The following is a 14,025-nucleotide window of genomic DNA, read 5'->3' as shown; positions in this document are numbered from 1 at the left end:
TCCCAGGGGCGGCTTAGGTGGAGTTTGGTGAGGAAGTACTCTATGTGAATGTAGTTGAGTCGTTGGAGCTCAATTGATGTCTTAGAATTTTACTTACTTTCGTATCTTAGACTTTCAGTTTTGTTTGAGCTGTAATAACAATTCCCCTGCTCAGGGATTCCATGTTGATTTCATGTACTTGTATTAAACTTCCTTTTTATTACTCTTGATATCCCTGGCTTATGTAGTGATTGCTTTACTTTATACTATAAAATTTACTATTAATTAGATGTATGATGGTCCATTTTATAACATAATACTCGAGTTCTCAATGAGGAGCGACTATCCTCGGGTTTTCAGAACCAGGGTGTTACAGGGATGGTGGGACGATCTAATGTATGTGTTTTAGCCAAGCCATCCAGTCCTTGGAAGTGGGGCCAGCTTGATGTATGTGTCCGATCCTCACCGTCCAGATGTTTGGGACGGTGGGACCCACCAGATGTATATGTTACATCCACACTGTCTGTCGAGTTGGAGAGGCCACCTTGATGTAGGCTAGATGGGTCAGGTGCACTGGACCTGCTGCTGTCCAGCTGCAAGCACTGATGGAAGGAAATACACAAATATCAATGTTGATTCGACGCTTGTGGGACACACTGTCATGGACCCCACCTTAATGTATGAGCTCTGGATCCACACCGTCCATCTAGAGATATCATTTTGGGACTAGGCCCAAGGTCTGGACAGAACCAGCAGCAGAGATTTGTCCAGCGGCAACAGGCCCAACTGTAATGTATGTGTTTTAATCACCCAAGCCCACTGGTTTGGGTGGATTTATAAGGTCGGCCCACCTCCCCCTGGGGTAACCCACACCTAAGTAGGACCCACCTCAGATAGGGCCAGTAGCTAGCAGGGCTGACCGCCCAAGCCATGCAGGGCCACCTTGTTGTTGTATTATACCCACGCCTTTTTAGCCACTTGTGGCCCACCTGGACAGGGCCCACCCACTGGTGGGACGTTTATAGGTGGGGCCCACCTTGTGCGAGTGTTTATCCAGCCGTCCAACCCCTTTTGGATGCTCAATAATGATAGGGATGTTGCTGGACTAAACGTCCAGCAGTAGGCCCATCTTTATATCCATGATAATCAGCTTATGGGACCCCCTTAGCACCCAGTGAGGCTCACCTTGATGTATACGTTCTACACGCCACCCATCCATTTTACCGAAACATGGGCTGACTTGTGAGGCCCAATATGATGTATAAATGGGTTGTTCGTCCATTTTCTGGACCATGGGCTGCCCCATGAGGGCCTATTATGATGTATGTGTTCCACATGCTAGCCCACCATGATCTAAGACCCCCCCCCCCCCCCCCCCCCATGCTATATGCATTGTATATCCTAGTTGTCCACCTGGTGGGGCCCATATGGATTGTGCAGGCCTGCCTGCTACTTGTGCGGGGCCCAACTTGAGATGTATGTTGTTCATGGCTGCCCATTCATATTGGTTGAACCATGGGCTGCCATATGAGGCCCAATATGATGTTTGTGTGGCCCAGTATGATGTTCGTGTGGTCCGTATGTGAGGTTTAATATGATGTTTGTGTGGCCCATATGTTTGTCCCAATATGATGTTTGGGCGGCCCCTATGTGCGGCCCAATATGATGTTCATGTGGCCCCGTATGAGTGGCCCAATATGATGTTTGTGTGGCTCATATGTGTGGCCCAATATGATGTTTGTGTGGCCCATACGTGTAGCCCAATATGATGTTTGTGTGGCCCAAATGTGCAGCCCATTATAATGTTTGAGAGGCCCATATGATGAGGCCCACTGTGATATATGAGAGGCCCATGTCGTGAGGCCATAATGATGTATGAGATAACATAAGAGAAATCCATTTTATTCCTAACCATTTGAGGGTTATGGGCTGCTTCATTAGGCCCTTGTGCATGGCCCATTATGTTGTGTATGAGGCCCTAGTGTGAGGCCACGGGCCACTATATGTTTGGCTCCATGTGGGCCGCTCCTTAGGAGCAATGTTGGTTAAATGTCCACATTGATGGGTAATGATAGTAAAATGTCCACAATGTGACCTTCCCTTAGGCCTTTGTTACGCCCATTCTCATCCTTCTCTAAGTGGGTTGACCCTAATCATTGGGCCCCATCGATAATTGCATGATCCATCTGTTCTTATTAGGCTAACCCAAAATGTTAGGCCCACATTGGTTGTTAGTAGGGTTATTTTTAATCTTAGAGTCCATCTAAGACTTATTTGGGCCCCTTGAGGCATCTAGCTGGCCATATGATAATATGGTGAAGGAAGCCCGTTCTGGATCCTTAAGATTATAGGTAAGCCACCTAGGCCCAACCTTTATACAAGGAGAGTTCATCATCACCTTAGACAAAAGGATCCATGTTATCAGATTTGGTATATCCACGGTTGAGGATTGACCCTCATGTTATGGATCAGATGTCCATCTACGCACCCCACCTTGTGTATAGGCCGATTATTGATGTCGACTATGAGTACGTGCTAGCATAACATCATGATACAAGTAATTGTGATGGTATGAGGCCCGTTGTGATTATATGAGGCCCATTGTAATTATTTGAGGCCCATTGTGATTATTTGAGACTCATTATGATAGCATGAGATCCATTATGATGATACGAGGCATGTTGTGATTGTATAAGACTCATTGTGATTGTATATGACTCATTATGATTGTATGAGGCACAATTGTGATGTAAGAGGCCCATCATATATGTGAGGACCATTATATGTGTGAGGCCTACTATATGTGTCAGACTCATAATGTGTAGGTGATTATTGTACACCACCCATTCACCTATACGGGCCATGTGTCATCTTATACCGACCCCTCTATGATGTATGTGATTATAATCATGCTTGGTATAGTTCATGATACGTTCCCATACACATCATCTGCATGCTTCTTATGAGGAGTGATTGAGCATAGCATGTGTCATTGGGCTGACTGTTTGTGGGATTCCTTGAGAGACGGAGTTTCCCCACATGAGTGCGTGATACACGCAGGTTTGATGCATGATTGGATGATATAACTCATGCATCTCGCATTTTATGAAATGACCACCATATGCCCTAGCGACATTAGGGTCGTGGCCTCCACAGGCATGTCGTGGATGACCAGATGGGACACCAGAAATGTTTAGTTCTAACATATGGGTGCGATAGATGTCCCTGGGTGAAAATCCTTAAACCCCTGAGACCAGGGGATGCCCCAACGTCTAGACTGAGTGGATATATATGAGCACATGAGGGTCATTTACCAGTACGCCGTGTCTCCCACTGTGTTGCCGTCCATTGGGAGGGGGTGTGGCCTTACCTGCCTGAGGGAGTAAGCAATGTTAGGCTAAGTCTCACCAACTCATATATGGGTCCACTATCTTCGAGCTAGGCCGATAATGGTAGGTGAATAGTGTGGTCTCTTCCACTTACCCAGTTGTGCGCTTGATGGGGCGACAAGCTGGCGTAGAGTGTACTAGACCCCGGTGATGATCTTAGAGATGTACGGTACTGATATGTGGACTTATTAAGCAGGAGATGCATACTCAGCATTTTACTCATTCATTCATTCATTCACTATCCACTCGGGGTTGGTGGTGCGTAACTAATTTTTTATGTGTACCTTCACAATGGTAAGGATTTTGGTTGGGGCGTGCGACCAACCTTCGATCAGGAGTTTACCACATTGAGTCTAGCTATCAAAATTTAGGTATGAGACTAATTTGGATAGAAGTCCATTATGATGGACCCCATATCTTATGCTACTACATACTATCATCCCGATTTCATGCTCTAGCTTGGCCATTTCATTCGCACCGCATATTGCATTGCATCCTTAGCACATAGTATCTGGTTTACTATGCTTCTGCTTTGTATAACTTAAATAAGGTTGATGGTATTATGAACTCGCTAAGATCTGCATATTGCATTACATCCGCGGCATATGGCATTTGAGTTGCTATGTTTCTGCATTTATATGGCCTAGATGAGGCTCATGGTATTCGTGGCTATTCAAAATTGCATATTATTTTTCATCCTCGGTATCTGATATTTGGCTCATTATGTCTCTGCATTTCATAGTCGACCTGCATTGCATACTCTGTTATTGAATGACTTATAGTCTTACCAGTATTCCACTTACGTTGATATTTGTGTGCTTGGCACTTATCTTGTGCACACACATACACCACCCTCTAAGCTTTGTATAAGCTTATGCACGATAAATGTGTGCAGGTGACAATAAGATGCAGTCAAGTTGAGGCAAGAGCATACAGCAGAGCTTCTGGAGCTTTTGACATTTATCTTGTATTTTTCCCTTCATCTATCGTACTAAAGATTTTGATATTAGTGGATATGTGATGATGTTGTTGCCTTTATGATTTGGGTACACTTGTGATTATGCTCTTTTATTTATAAAAAATTTCACACTGAAAATCCTCCTTGTAGGATCACAGGATTGGAACCTTGTGCATGGGCGCTGGGAGTCGAGAATGGGATACTATGGAGGTTGTCGGCACTGGATTTAACGATCGGGAATTCTGTGAGCCTGTTTTCTGAGTTTGGGGTGTGACAATCTGTGTACTGTCTAAGTAACCTTAGACTGGTCGATGAAACCTTCAACAGGTCGAGGGTTTCCTTCGACTGGGTCGAAACGAACGCCTTGCTGGTATAGTAAACGGGATGTTGTTTTCCTCCAGACTCTTTGATAAGGGCCGAACTGACAGCCAATGCTGAGACTACCAAGTTGAAAAAGAGCAGCCCCCCTTTCTCCAGTTGGACAACAATGGAGGAGAAGCTATATATTGTTTCAACTACTGGAAAGCTTGTTCATAGTGCGATGTCCACTCTACCTTCTTATGACCCTTTACCTACTGGAAGAAGGGGAGGCACTTATCTGTGGCTCTAGAGATGAACCGACTGAGTGCAGTTACACTTCCGGTGAGACACTGGATCTCCTTTATTGTCCAAGGCGAGGTCATATTAAGGAGGGCTTTGATCTTGTCGGGATTTGCCTTGATGCCTCTCTGGCTCACTTGAAAAGTAAGGAATTTACCAAAGCCCACATCAAATACACACTTTGTAGGGTTCAACCTCATCCGATACTCCCGTAGGATAGAAAAGGTTTCCCCGAGGTCTGATATGTGGTCGGCTTCCCTTCTATTCTTTACAAGCATGTCGTCTACATAGACCTCCATGTTTCGACCGATCTATTGGGCGAACATCTTGTTCACTAACCTTTAATATGTAGCTCCCGTATTCTTCAGGCCGAATGGCATCACTCGATAACTGTAGAGCCCCTTATCTATGATGAACGTCGTCTTCTGTTTGTCAGGTGGATGCATCGCAATTTGATTGTAACCCGAGTATGCATCCATGAAAGTGAGGAGCTCGTGTCCAGAAGTGCTATCAACCAGCTGGTCGATCCTGGGAAGGGAAAGCTATCCTTAGGGCAAGCCTTGTTCAGATCCGAGTAGTCCACGCAGACTCTTCATTTTTTGTTGGCATTTTTTTGCAAGCACAACGTTTGAAATTCAATTTGGATAATGAACCTCCTGAATAAAACCTGTGTCGAGGAGCTTAATAACCTCGTCGACAATTGTAGCATATCTCTCAGGCTCAAAGGCTCCTCTCTTTTGCTTGATCGGCTTATACTCTAGGTCCACGTTTAGCCTATGGACTATTACCTTAGGGGCGATACCTGGCATGTCATGATGAGACCAAGCGAAAATGTCCTAATACTGCTTTAAGAAACTCCTGCATCTGTTTCCGCTGATTAATGGTTAGTGATGATTCAAGCTGGAACGTTTTGGCTGGGTCGGTGTCATCGAGTGAGACGGTCAAGAGGTCCTCCATGAAGGAATTCACATTCAAAATATCCTCTTTGGGGTCGAGCATGTCGACTATGAGGGCTTGCTTTGCTGAGCCCTTTCTGACTGTTATGGCGTAACAACGTCTAACTTCTCTCTGATCTCCTCGGAGGTAACCGATCCCTCTAGCCGCAAGAAACTTCATCATCAAGTGGTACATGGCTCACTTGGAGTTTTTTTTTGGCCTATCTATCAAGTGGACGTAATGCTCGGGGTTGGTGCTCCAAGCATGAGCCTTTCAGGCTTGATTAGAGTCATCGCCTCTGGATGGACCTCCATATATTTTTTGGATCTCAGTGCCATCATTCGTAGTCAACTCGTCTGCTCATCATTCCGAGCTTGTCTCTCTTCTTCACGTATTAACACAGGTGATCCTTGCAGATGAGGGTCTCGATCTCCTCCTTCAAGTCAACGGAATCACTGGTGTTAAGCCCATGATCACAATGAAAGAAGCAATATTTGCGCTTGTCTCGATGACCAGCCTTTGTCTTCATGCAGCTCGGCCAATGCAACAGCCTCGTGTCTTGAATATCCAAGAGGATCTATTCTGGAGACGTGTTAAGAAGAGTGTACGAGCTGAACCAACTCTCAGGCTTCCTATTCGGTCTTTGGCCGCGGGATCCATCCTTATTCGTCCTTTTCTTATTTGTGCTTTACTGGAAAGGGCCATCCTTATGCTTTTTGTCTCCGGATGAGCTCCTTGCATGATGAGTCCCTCTTCGGGAGTTGAAGAAATCCTGGGCATTCAAATATTTTTTTGCTCAGTTCATAAAGTCTCCCATCAAGGTCGGAGGGTTCTTCCCAATTGAAAATAGGAACTTCCCTTCCTTGAGACCAGAGATTATCGCTGACAGGGCCATCTTGTCTAAGTAATTGTTAACTTGCATTACTTCTCCATTGAATCGGAGGATGTAATCCTTCAAAGCCTCCCCATCTTTCTGCTTGATGGTAAGTAGGTGTGCAGATGGTTTCCTTCGTTGTTTCCATACTATGAACTGAGTGAGGAATGCTTTACTTAGTTTGGCGAATGAGCCGATGGACCTTGGCTTCAGTTGTTGATACCACCCTCGCACAGCGTTATCGAGAGTGCTCAATACGTAATTGGTCCGGAGGCTGCTGCAGCTCCATCCACGAACGATAGGATTTCAAGTGCTCGGTAGGATCCCTAGAGCCCGAGTAGGGTGTAATAGGAGGCATTCGGAACCTTGGGGGCATTACTGCATTCATTATCTCACTAGTGAACGGAGGTACAGTTTCCTTCATCATTGCATCCATGGCAGTCGGAGTTTGAGTCTGATATGTTCGGCGCATTGTGTCAATTTGACCTCTTAGTTCTTCAAGCTGAGCCTCCCAGGGATTTTTGTTCTCATCATGAGGGCCTCGACCTTAGGCGTTCTGCCCCTTCTCCACCTTTCCAACTCGTGGTGGAGGTTAGTCGGGGCTAGTGTCGAGGTCTCAGATGCATAAGTCGGTGCCCGGGCTGCTCCATTCTATGCATGAGTTGGGGCTCGAGCTGATATAATCTGGGACGCTGCTGCTTGCAAACTTACGAGGACAAGTTGCTCTGCTGTCACTAGAGCGACCTCCCCTTGATCAGGGGGTGGTTGTTCCCTTGCCATCTGTTGCTGCTTCATTTGATTGATCTCGTTCACCAATGCTTGCACTTAGTTCTGCAATGCACGGTACTTGCCTCCTCGGCTCCAAGTCCATTGAGATGGTTCTGTTGGAGCTGACTTAGCATGAAGTAGCGAAGACGAGTGTCGTTGTCCGGTGGATTTGGGTTCTTCCACTGCCACTGGGAAGTGCCTTCTTCTTTCCCCTAGCCATTTCTAGTAAAGTCACTAAGACTTTTTGTCTCGAAATTCCCTCAGACGGCGCTAAAATGTTGTGTGAAAATTTGGTTCACCCTCGCCAAGCTCCGAGCACTCGCGCCAAGCCCTGTTAGCCTACACAAGAGAAGGATAAAGGAGACCCTGGCTAGAGTAGGGGACCCTTTGATGCCAGAGTCAGGAGAGGAATCTAGGTCTAAGTAGTGTGCATAGGTTTCAGGTGAGAGATTTTGCATACCTGTTTATGCCAATGAGTTACATATTTATACCTTTATTATTAGACAACTGTGTCCGTTATTCTTGGCACAACTTATGCCATTTAGCGTGAACGACGCATGCGCTGAAGTTGGCAGCTACCCTAAGATCGTGCACTGGATATTACTCCTTACGTGCATTACTAGAGTTAAGTCTTGAGCGTAATAGTAGGGCGCATTTCCATTCGAGCCGACCTTGTAGTCCGAGTCCTTCCTATGACAGTTTAACCATGCTGTCGATGAGATCCTACTCGAGGTCGGCGGACGAGGTGTGCAGTGACTTCCCCTGGGCTCCAGGTTGACGTGAAAGCCTTACAAAAGAACTTAGACATATTAATATAGCTCATATCAGATCGAGGGTCAACTTGCTTTGTTCGGCCATCCCTGTTCCTGGCATGGCATGGTCGCTCAACTGGCGGAGCTGTGCTTGCCAAATTAGGGTCAGCTCAGATTCTCCTATAACAGTTGTCATGTAGCCCACTCGAGTTTTGCATATACCTCATTTTCGTCTCATGTCCTAAATGAGGTGGAAAAATGGATGAATAGGATTGATTTCTCACAAACCTCACAGTCGGCTCCACCCAGCTTCCGGTTGCAGGAACTTCTTGCCATAGGTGTGGTAGGTAATCTGCTTCCCTTATATGACATCCAATACCTTCATAGGGTGATTGAGACAATTACGAGGAAAGACAGCAAACTTCACCGGCGATCCAAAACTTTTGTGAACTCGGAAAAGGTTTTAATGGTGGGGATTCAATCTCCACTCTTTCGAGTCATGTAACTAACTTAAGTTTTTTAATCTGCATTATTTTTTAAATCATGTATTAACATATTAACATGCATGGGATGGTAAAACCGGTGTGCATATAACACAGATATCTCGGTAGGCCCGGCAGAGCTTAGAGTTGGGGGGATTCCTGTAAGCCTAAGTCTGGATGGTCCACAAGGATGCGGCCTCCGTTTTTGTTCATGCAGTAGGTGGTCCATATGTCTGAATGGAACTGTGGATCCACTGGTCAGTTCTTTCCAATCGTCCATCCTTTTATTAACAATGTTAGCCTACCTGCTGTGCCCCACCTGCAATATCTTTTTCCCTTGCACAGAGAGTCTGGGTCTGATACTTTGGCGCGTGTGATGAGGGAGTAAGGCAGGAAATCCTACTCTGGCCTACTGTAGCACGTAGCCATCACATTTCCAACAAGCCTTCAGGTGAGGGAAGAATACACAACCTCCTTAAAAACATGAAAAGGAAATGACAGGATCGAGGAAAATGAGAAAAATACAGAGATAAAAAGAGGGGTAGGTTTGCCACCTGCACCCTTGGATGAGGACACGAACCCTTGTCTTCCGGTCTTAGGCGTTATTTCATTCGCACGTTTGGCAGACAAATTGCAATGAAATCTAATACCAAAAAGTACATAAAAGGAGTTACTTAGATTCACCACTACTCTCTCTCTCTTTCGTTTTATATTCTCTTTTTCAGTCTCTCACTACCCTATCGTGGATAGTGTTGCAGCATGGATATCTTTTTATTTAAACAAAAGAGAGGAAGTGAGTGAAAAAAAAAAAAAAAAAGAAAAAAAAAAAAGAAAAAAGAAAAAAAAGAGCAACAAAGAAAAAAAAAATAATCAAACTCATACAGTGTAAGTTTGACAGTCAAACCCGGCATCAAAGAAGGTAAAACACATGGGGGTGTACGCTCTTTATATATTTAAAGCCTGCACCATCCACCATAAAAATAAATGCCCTCGGTAATCTCATTATCATTATACCTAATTTAGAGATAACTGAGAGGGAGAGGGGACGAGTTGACACCATGACTGAGTCATGATATTAACTGAGAAGCCAAACACGTCAATATCTGAAACTAAGTTAGAGGGAGCGGATTGCGTCCTGCCCCTACTAGCCCAAATCGCTTCTCGTAGGACTATGTGGGGCCCACCCTGATGTATGGGTTTCTATCAACGCATCTTAAGCCATTTTTCCTGATCATTTCATATTATGCGTTAAAAAATAGGCAAATCCAAAGCTCGAGTGAATCACTCGGTAGATAGGGATTGAACGTCCACTGTTAAAAACATTTTAGGACATCAAAGAATTGTTGTACCATATTTTGACTGTTCTTGAAAAAGCCAATAAGAAAGCGACACGTGACATTATATAAGAAATACGAAATAGATGAAAAGATCTTTGAAATACTTGTAGCGTCTTTCGCAAAATTATAGATTGCGTAAGTTCAATTTTACACGTCAGTGGATGGTTGAACGGTCGAGCAATCCGAGATACAAAAGGAGACCAAGAGTAGTAAAGCTTGGATGACAGAAGAGGAGCAGTTGCAAAAGAAAAACCTAACAAACACATCTAGAGAAAGTCTTTTTAACTATTATAACCATTGCAGTAATGAAATAATGATATCAAAGAATAAAATGCACAAGAAAATCAGTAGAGCAAGATATTCAATCCAAAATTTAAAAACATAGTACAGTAAAAAAATAACTAATCTATCAATTTACTTTTATGTCAACTTATCCTAGGAATAATGACAATTCTTAGTTATAATCTTTAGTTGTAATCCAAATTTTTGCTCATACAATGAATTTGTTCTCTATCTAATATCACGCAGTTCTTTCAATACGCACATTCTTACAGTTACTCCTAGTGACCAATAATGATTTCTTTTTCTTTTGTTTGATTGCACTTGTATTCTTAAAGTCCTTTCTTGTGGAAGGCATAAAGCAACCCATCTTTAGAAGAAGAACTCCATCCTCTGATCATTGCGTGATCATTATAAAATTATACAAGTGGCTGAGTAAGTGACCAATCTTCTCAGAATCTGGTCATATACATTCATATTAGATGTATTTATATATTTCGACACTTAGGGTCGAAGTTGATTTGTTTTAATCGAGCCGCTTTATCGATTCTAGCACACCCATGCACATGACATGTGATAGAAAATAAACTTAAGTACCAACATTTTTGGCACGCTTGGTGGGACTAGAAAAACTATCTGGCTATCATCAGTTTTCATTTTACATTGATTGTGCAAAAATTAAAAAGAAAGACTTTCGCATACAAGTATACCTACCGACGCAGTAATCTCTCGGAATCATGAGCAGAAGTAGTGGTCATAATGCTTTAATGAGCATTACTAATGTTGTTATAGCCAACGAGCCTCTTGCTCACAACAAGGAGTTGCAAATTTAACAGGTGTCTGAGCAAGGAAATCCACCACCTAGTCCAGTGTTCATCAACCGATAGTGCAGTGCTATGATGTAGTAATAAGTCAGTGAGACCGAGGTTGTACCCATAATGACTTACTATTTGTATGATTTCTGAACTACTTTCAAATTAGAACTAGAAACTAGTCTAAATACAGAAATTGTTTTGAAGAATAATTGTGAATTGAAACTATTAAGAGTAAAGCACTAAAGCGCTAAGGATCCACTTATAGCCATCTTAATGCCATTATACTTGATTCAATTAATATACTTCTATCTTCTTCTTTTTTTTCTTTTTTTTTTTAAAGAAAATTTTCCATTTCATATGAAGAATCGTTACATCTCTGATTTACAAATTCGGGTTCCCTAGGATGAAAATGACATGGGTGGGACCTATCTTAAGACTGAAAACTAAAAAAATTTCCACAGGGGAGAAGGATGAAACTGGGCCAAGAAAACTAGTTCCTCAGCATGCCCAAACCTACCCTGTTAATGAAGATCTGCCCCCTGACCTCCCTAGGAATATCAGCGACGACGTGGAGCAAAGTAGAAGATTAAGAACCACTTCCCAATCTAGCCATCCCAGCAGCCGGCTCATTCCCCTCCCTAAGAATATGTTGAAACCTTACTTGACATTTTTCCCATAAAATTAATATACTTCAACTGGAATTGAAGTCCTAATCTATGTGGTCGGATGATAGAGTGGTTGAAACATCATTCATACATCAAAATAGATTCTGAACTTTCATTGGATCGATTCCCTCATAAAGCATCAATGTAATGATCACAGGGAATTCAAAGCATCTACCATGCTTGGAGTGAATGATAGATCAATAGATTTTACCGATCACATAATTGCAAAACAAGTAAGAACATATCAACAAGCCTTCCCAAACATCCAATGTGCTCGGAGTCGATAATGGATCAAAGTAAACTAAAAATACTTCTTTCTTTAAACCAAAAACCATGAATTGTTTAACATATAAACTAAAGAACTTGAATCAAAGTAAAATAAACATTAAAACAAATTGCAAGCTTCACCTCTTAGCTCTATCTAAGAGAATAACTAACCATAGATATGATTGAACTATAACTCTTAAAAAAATATATAAAAACTAACTAGAACCGAACGATTAAAGAGGAGGAATGACTACTTGAGGCACCACAACTTCTTGCTCTACACTTTCTATCTTAATCCATACTTAAAAGAACTCCAAACATCCCTATATATAGGCTTTGATCAGACCGACTGCTTTAATTTACACAACTATCGCAACTTCGATGGCACTATCAATGGCAGCTTTGGTGGCATCGAAGTCCCATCAAAGGATCCGAGTTAAATTGGAAAACTATCAATAACAATCTTTTGAATATGTATATTGCTTTGATGTTATTGCACACCCTTCAATGGCATCGAACTTGGCTTCAATGTTGTCAAACACCTCTTCGATGGGATTGAAGAATGCTCCAAATTGTCCAGTGACTAAATCCAAAATTCCATGATTTTTACAATGCAAGCAAACTGGCTTCAATTTCATCAATCACTTCTTCGATAGCATTGAACAAGGCTTTGATGGAATCGAAGAGGTCCCAAATATGTCTAACAAGGAAATTGATTTTTCCTCATTTTTCTGATGGGATCAAAGTGGCTTCGATGACATTGAACACTTACTTTGATGTCATCGAACCTGTCATTGATAGCATCAAACAGTCAACTTTAGCAATCCGATTTTTTGCACTTTTCAATCTTGATTTTCTTTATTCTTCTCTTGGTTTTCTTGGATCTTAGACTTTTGAAATCTTCAATCATGACCTCCATAGATCCAATCTTCACTTTAGTAATCTTTTGAGCACTGAATCTATGCTTTAAGCATCCTTTTTTTCCCTGGCTCTTAAAATAACCTTGCAAGGGAAAACATGTGAAAATAGATCGATTAAGCATGTTTATGTTTATAAAACTAATATATGACAAGGGAGAAATATGCAATATTTCGCACTCAACACTCCCCCAACCATCATTTTTCTAGTCCCGAGCAAAACATGTGAAGAATCAATGTTTCAAGTATTCAAATTTCAAATCTTTTTCAGAAAATAGTATCATGTGTAATCCTATAAATGTGAGTAGAATTCAAAAAAATAGGATAGAATTTCATCAACCTAGAATCCCATGTCAGTAGTGGTATTTTTAAACCAAGTTCTTCTTTATCAATTACTTAATAAAATTCATTCCAACATAAGTTTCCAATGTGCTTAGTGACTCTTACTTATATTATCTATAAGTTAACTTTCTTTTCATAATGTTAGCCGTTGAGTGTCAAATATTGTATATTTTTTCCTATTTATATGTTCATAACCCCAAGTGTAGGGTCACGATGTAGTGATAATTTTAGTGAGACTGAGGTCGAATCCATTGGGACTAATCTCGTGTGTATTCTGAAAGCAGCTAGAAGTAGAACTAGAAGAAGATGTAAATCTAGATCTGGAATTAAAGGGAATAATTGTGAAGTGTGTAATTAGAAACTTAAGAATTCAAAGGTGGGAACTAGGGTTTCCAAGGATCCACTTGTAGCAATCAGGGAGATCTATTACTTGATTCAAGGACACAATTGGAATCAGAGTCCTATCATATCCAGTTGAAAGATATCTCAATAAAATCAAATCTGAACTTCCCTTGATCTAATTCTCAACGGATGAGAATTGTGAGGATTTGAAGTAATTCCATCACCTAGCGATGCCTAGGAGACAATGGCAAACAATAGGATATACCAATTTCATAATCAAACATAGGAGAATTGTGAAAATTAGAAGGGATTCCATCATCTAA

This window comes from Magnolia sinica, chromosome 3 (assembly GCF_029962835.1).
Source record: "Magnolia sinica isolate HGM2019 chromosome 3, MsV1, whole genome shotgun sequence".
NCBI classification, from domain to species: domain Eukaryota; kingdom Viridiplantae; phylum Streptophyta; class Magnoliopsida; order Magnoliales; family Magnoliaceae; genus Magnolia; species Magnolia sinica.
Note: the sequence above shows the minus strand (reverse complement) of the source record.